Raw genomic sequence first — 7,436 nt, 5'->3', positions numbered from 1 at the left:
TATTACACAAAAATGTTTTTAGTAAAAGAAAGTAAAATGTTATAAATAGATTAGATTGCTTGCTTATTTAATGAAAGTTAGGTATTAATAGTAGAAAATTATAACAAAGTTAAAGCAAGATGAACTTAGCTTTTTGATTTTTTTAAAATTTAATTAAATACAAATCAAACGTTTCAAAAAATGAAAAATGTAAAACAAAAGACATAGTGAAAAACTGTTTTATGGCAAGTTTGAAAGGTAAGACATAATGATAGTAAAACATAATATCTAATAAACAAGAAAAAAGCATATAAATGTTTTTCAACAAATTAATAAAATAAAAAAGTTTTTATATTTAAAAAAATATTCTATTGCAAGTAACTTGAAAAATAATACTAAAGTTATTAAAACTTGAAAGCAAATTTTTTTAATATAAAATAGGGAAATAATTTAAAAGATAATAAAAAAAAGACTGACTAAGCATAGAATTTGTAAAACAAACTACAGGTGGTAACATCCAATTATAAAAAACATATATCTAAAACATGTTATATCTATCAAAAACTAAAGTAGTTACAAACAAAAACTTATATGCTTATTTTTTACCTTTGTAATGAAAATGCATCCTTCTCTCTTTATCACTCATACACTCAGTTATCCTGAGTGTATGACAACCTTGACATACTGTAAAAAATTACTTGTCATTTCAATTTCTGACAATTTAAAATCTTTAATAACTCTTAAGGGGCTACATTTCTAAAAACTCATTAAATTTTAAAACATACAAAACACTCATTTAGGTCTAAATAATTAATAATATGATATTATGTTATATATAATAGTTTTTGTATTATGAAAATTACAATTTCCTGATAACTCGCAAAGGTTGCTTTAAAATGAATAAAACTGATTTTTAGTAAACTTTTAAAATTTCTGCTAAAACTGACAATAATATTTCTTTTAATAAAGTTATTTTAAAACAGTGGTTCCCAACCTTTTTGATGCCCCGCACCCCTAAAATCTCTTAATTTGATCTCGCACCCCTAACACTATATGATATAATTATTTAGTAGTAATTTGATTATAAAATCGTTGATTTCATCAACTAATAACTTGTATTTAATTTTTATTATAATGTTCTATATTAACAAAAACAAAATAATTGGAAATTTTAAAACATAACAAACTATATTCGAACAAGTTTTATCTATTTTTTATAAGGTAGAAAACATCGTGCTTCAGCCTATGACTTCGTCATTTAGTTTTTTAAGACTTGAAAAAATATTAGAAGTGAGGAAAAAGCACTAAAAAAGTAATAAATATTAGGCTTAAACTTAAATATCATACTGCTGCACACCAAATGTTATGGCCCTTATAAATCCACACAAAAAACTAACGAAAAAATCAGATAAAACGAAAAACTTTGTAATTGTAGATCAAAAACAAACTGCCCCGTGGATAACAAGTGTTGCCTAAGTAATGTCATATATCAAGCTAAAGTTTCAACATCCGTAAATGACCACAAAATTTATATTGGTTCATTCAAAAGAAAATTTAAGTCTATATATAATGAACACAAAACCTCTTTCCCCAAACCTTTTAAAAGCAAACCCAAAAATTGTACCCAACTTGCAAATCACCTATGGGATCTATACAGTAACCATATAAAATACTCAATTGAATGGAAAATAGTAGAATCAGTAAAATCTAACACAAACCATACTAACATGTGCACTTTATGCAGTCTAGAAAGACTCCATATAGCCCTAGCAGACAAAAGAAAAACCTTAAACAAGAGAAACGAACTGATAACCCAATGCCCACATTACTTAAATGAATATCTATAGTTTATATCTCACATAAGTATAAATTTTATTAAGATATTTTATTATTTGTATATGTATTATAATATTATTCCCATTCTCAGTCTTAAATTGTTAAAACTATTTTATTTTTTTTTCTTTTTCAAGTCTGTTTATTAGTAAAATATATTTCATTAAGATATAAGATAAACTGTGCATGCTTTATAATATACCCATTTCCAGTTGTAAACTATAACTATTGGAGAATTAGTATAATTTTTTTTTGAGTTGGATTATTTGTAGTTTATACTTTATATCTTTATAAAAGATTACATTCTTTTATAAATCAAAAACCTGTTCTTAACAGCTAATCAAAAACCTGCTGAAGATACTAATTTAATCTAAGTATTTCATTTAAAATAGATGCTACCTCATAAATTATTTAAAAAAATTAATGCCAGTTAAGAAAATGAAATATTTAAAGAACAGATGATTAAAATTCACAGGTGTAAAACTCTAAGAAATCTTATTGAAATGTTACTTCTAAACTAACAGCTATTAAATGAAGTTAGTAAAATGAATTTACTTCTAGAAAAGCACTCTTGCTCTATGACGTATTAATAAAATTAGTTTATTCAGAAAATTAGCGCCAACTTCTTTTTATAACAAAATGTACTTTTTAACTTTATAAACTTTATCAGAAAGTAAAAATCTCCTTATTTATCATACAAAAATGAAAAGCAATCTCGCACCCCCTGGATTGCTGCCTCGCACCCCCAAGGGGTGCGAGCACCCCAGGTTGGGAACCCCTGTTTTAAAAGTACAGCTTTTAAATAAATATGTCATTATCTGTTTTTGTTTACAGTAAAAAGTAAGTAAAACCCTTTATGACTCAACCAACAATATATCTGTAAAAAAAATTTTAGTACAACAAACTTACAATTTTTTAAAATAAAAAGTATACAACTAAAACAACAAATAAATAGTCAATTGAGTATAACAATTAACATCTCTAAACATTTTTTTCTATGCAATTTCTAGATAATGTTCAGTATACATTTTATATCAATAAAAAAGAATTGTATTAAACTCAAAATTGCTCTTACTTTTGTATATCACAGCTTTCAATATACTATCTTTATCTTTTAAACAAGAATGTAAAATCCTCAGTATTAAAATTGAAAGTTGAGTTTTTTTAGAAGAAATCTAAAAATCTGTTTATTTTTTGTTTTAATTTATATGTTTTTAGCTATATTAAAATACAAAACTGTAAAAATAAATCTTAACAAATGAAGATATCTGAAATATTAACAATATTAAAAATAAAAATTTTATACCACTTGAAGTGCAGTCTTGAGTAATAGCAATATCTAGTGTTGGTCTACTATTTTTCAATTTATCTTTTCAACTTCTGATAATTTTCCAATCTGACATTTTTTTAGATTTGCAATGTTCCATACAATATTACTTTGCATATTTATTTTAGTAACAATTTAAAAATTAATCAAAACAAATTATTATATTACACAATATAATATATAAAAAATATTATAAAACACATTTTACAAAAAAAAATTGCTTTAAAGATATCAGGATTGCTTTGTCACTCTTTGAATCAAAAAGCTGTCCTTAGTTAGTTTAAAAATATCCTGAGTTAGTTTAAAAATGTTTTGAGTCATCATAAGTAATTTAAATTACCCTAAAGAATTTTTAAAAATTTTTTTAAACTAATAAAAATTGAGCTCTTTAACATAATTGGTTAGACAACAACATAAAATGCAACTAATTTTACTATGAAAAAAACTTTCCTGAAAGCTTTTAAAGACATTAAAACTATTAAGAGTTTAAAAAAAACAAAGCTATCTTAGTCAGCCTGAGTTTAGAAAAACTTAGTCATGTTCATGAAAAACTCAGCCTGGGTTATCCTGGTCTCTACTGAGTCATACTAAAGTTTTCAAAAACTTCATAAAATCCTGAGTTATACTGAATGTGTGGAAAAAGTTAACTAAAAGTTTCTGATACAAAACTAAATGTTTAAAAGACAAATTTTTTAAGGTCAACTTTTTCAAAGTTTTTGAAAAAAATACAAGAAATATAACTTTTCCCTTATCTTAAAATCAGTTTTTTTAAGATCTTTAGGGAAAAGCATTTTTTAAATGTTACATACAGTTGGTAGAAAGCAGATTTTTAAAAACACCATTTTCAAATGTAATTTAAAATTATATAAATTTAATTTTAGAATTAATTAATTCCGTCTTTTAGATTAATAAATAATTGTAAAAGATCTGTTTCTACAAGTTGCTTTAAATTTATTCATGTTGTGACTGAACAAATTTTAAATAACTTGCTACAAAAATTGATAAATTTTTAAACTCTATGGCTGATAGAATAAAATACTTTTATTTGTTTACTGTCTTAATAAAAAAAGAAACTACTTTTACTAAAAACTTAAAGTTAACTGAAATTTAAACAAAACTTTTTGTATAGTGAGATAAAAACTGAAATTCCAGTATGAACTGTTTATCTATTATTTTTTTTATTGTGTTTTTTATCTTTTTATAATTTTTTTGCTTTTTAACATTTATTTTATAAAATTATGTTACTAATGTTTTTTATTTTTACTATCATTTTATTTTCATTTTTTTAGTAGTTATTTATTGCTATTTTTATTACAATTTGTTTATTCTTGAATCATTATCAATATAAGATAGGTTTAGCTTTATGGTTTGTTTACAAAATGTTAGCATTTGTCCTTGTAGAAGAATCTATCATAAGTGTTATACTACTTCGGTGCACTACTCTCATTGCGTTCTTTTTGAGTCTAAATTCTTATAAAGTTTTTGAAGTTATAAAAATTTTCATAATGTAGTTTTTAATCAAAATCAGTGCACACTTGCACCTACGCACCAAAACAGTATTTTTGGTAATTGGCATTCAATATTTGTTTAACTTTTTGAATACTAGATAAACATAGTTGAAAAAAAGCAAATTAAGCAGAGAAAATAAATAATAAAGGATAAAGATGTTATATTCTTTTTTTTTTGGTGGCACATATTTGCGTCAGTGTTCCTTCCCACGCTACACCCCTGATAATATATTATTAAAAAAATGCTATGGTTTTTATGATACTATTACTAAGTAGGATTATCCATAAGTTAGTTTATTAAATGGCTGTTAAGATAAAACAAAAGTCTAAATGCCCATAAATTAAGCTAAAACTTTTAAGAATTGTTATGTCATTAAATTAGTCAGTTCAAAAATAAACACTTTAATTTGCAAAAACATTCCAAATTATTTAAAGTAGTAGTTTAAAAATATTTGACAATTACCAAAAAGCTCTTTAATTAAAAGCTAAATAGTAGTTTAATTTTAAAACCTCATGTTTTTTTTTCATATTACAAAGAAGAATATAATATAATTAGCAAAAATAAGTTAATTTTATAATAAAAATTACGAGCTTTTAGCTTGAATGTGTACATTTTGGTTAATATAATATTTTGTTTAATAGAGTGCCTGAGTAACTGGCCAATTTTTGAAGACAAGTGAAACAGCTGTCTCACAAAAACGTTTAGTTTTATTAAATATAATTAACTATAATAATTTGATTTTGTGTATATATATTTTTTAAACTCAAAAATCTGAAAAAAAACTAATCTGTTAAAATGATAAATATCAATAAGCATTCTAATCAAAAACATCGAACTCAATAATCTATAGTATTTTATTAGGTTTTATATTTTAAATATATTTTAGTTGAAATTTTAGTTTTCAAGATATACTGAGCCCAAAACATTTATATTAAAACTCAAATACTTAAGAGTTTTAAGCTAGTTTTGTCTTGGGTCTTTTAATAAAAAAAAGGAAAAAATGGTATACTATTCCTTTATAGTAATACTATATCTTTTTTTTTCTGTTGAATACATATTTATTATTCTAAAGTTAATTTTTTTTTTTTTTGAAAAACTCTTAAATTTATATTTTTATAAAGTTTAGTGTATAGTTATTTGCCTGAACTAAAAAAGAATGCTCAATTTACTGGGATGTAAAGAGCTTGTTTAAATAGAATTATGCAAATTATATATTTTATTTCCGACCGGTTTCAGTGGCAAGAGATTGCAACCTTAAAGTTTAGTGTAATATTTAATATCTCATTATGTTTTCACTTTGAGTACTAACTAAAATTAAGTAATTTCTCACAAAATATACATCTGACAAATGAAAACTATATATTATAGTGTTTTTAAGTTTTTAGTTTCTATTTGCAGATTTTTTTATAGTTTTTCTTTAAGCTATAATTTTAAAAAACCCAATAGAAAAATATTTCATAGTAAAGAAATATTAATTAGTACAATAATAGTTGAACAAATTATATTTTATTGTTTAGTAAATCCTATAATTTCAAACAAAAAGTCTTTTAATTTTGTAATTTAAGAGATGAATGATTTACCAGAAACAACTCTTTGACAAAATAAAAACCTTCAAAAATTTATGTTGCTATTTCAATTAACTGTTGTAAAACTACTGTGATAAACATCAAGTTCTGTTGAGTTATGCTAAAGTTGCATTAACTTTAAAATCTAACAAGTTATTGAAGCAAATATTTTTTTGAAATAAGTTATTAAGTTTGCATCAGAACAGTTGCGCAACAAATATAATAATATTATAGCTTTTAATTATTATTTTTCATACAAATATCTTAATCCAAGTTAAAATCAGTGACAAAAACTTAATCAGGGTTGCCACTTGGTCAGGAAAAGTCAGGAAAAAATGGGGGGTTTTGTAAAAAAGTCAGGAAAAGTCAGGAAATTTGATAAAAATTAAATAAAGTCAGATTTTGTCAGTTTAAATTTACAAAATTCATTTTTTTCCCAAAGCCTTCAAATGGTAAAAATCAATTAAAATTTCTTTAAAGTCAGAAAAAATTCCAAAATTTTCCTGGAAATTTACAAAAATAATTGGCTTTATTTCCAATGCCTTCATATGGTAAAAATTAGTAAAATATCCTATATAAAACTGCAAAAATTTTATATTAACATATTGAACAAGTACCCTACTTGAACAAGCAGATTTTTTAAGCTTTTTAGTATTGATGATATGTAGCAAGGACACTTCCATAGTGAAACTGTGATATATACACAAAAATTGTAAAAGTTCCTTATATGTCATTTGTTTATCTAGATACATTTATGATAGGAAATGCTAAAAAATTGTGTCTTTTTTCAGACAAGCTGTGTTTATAAGGTGATAATACAAGTGTTTTGCTGATAGAGCTGTTTATTACAAACATGAATCATACACAGATGGTTTAAGTGATGTACTGGAAGTTTGATAGAATTCAGCAAAAAACTGTTATTTTTAACCTGTATTAAAATTAGATTAAAAGCTTTATATAGTTTCAAGTGTTAGATTATGTATTTTAGAATAAGTTTAATTTAAAAGTATGATTTAGAAAAGTCAGGAAAATTTTGGTAAAAAGTCAGGAAAAGTCAGGAAACTTTTCTCAGCTTGATCAGTGGCAACCATGCTTAATACAATACTTATCCCTATAAAATTATTTATGTTACCTCAATGTTTAAAGTACTTGTTTTGCTTATTTTCTTAAAACAAAAAAAAAATTGAAAAAAAACTAACATTTGCCATGACATCAAAGCTTAA

The sequence above is a fragment of the Thalia democratica genome, chromosome 4, assembly GCF_965202585.1.
Source record: "Thalia democratica chromosome 4, ktThaDemo2.hap1.1, whole genome shotgun sequence".
NCBI lineage: Eukaryota > Metazoa > Chordata > Thaliacea > Salpida > Salpidae > Thalia > Thalia democratica.
This window is presented reverse-complemented; position numbering follows the sequence as displayed.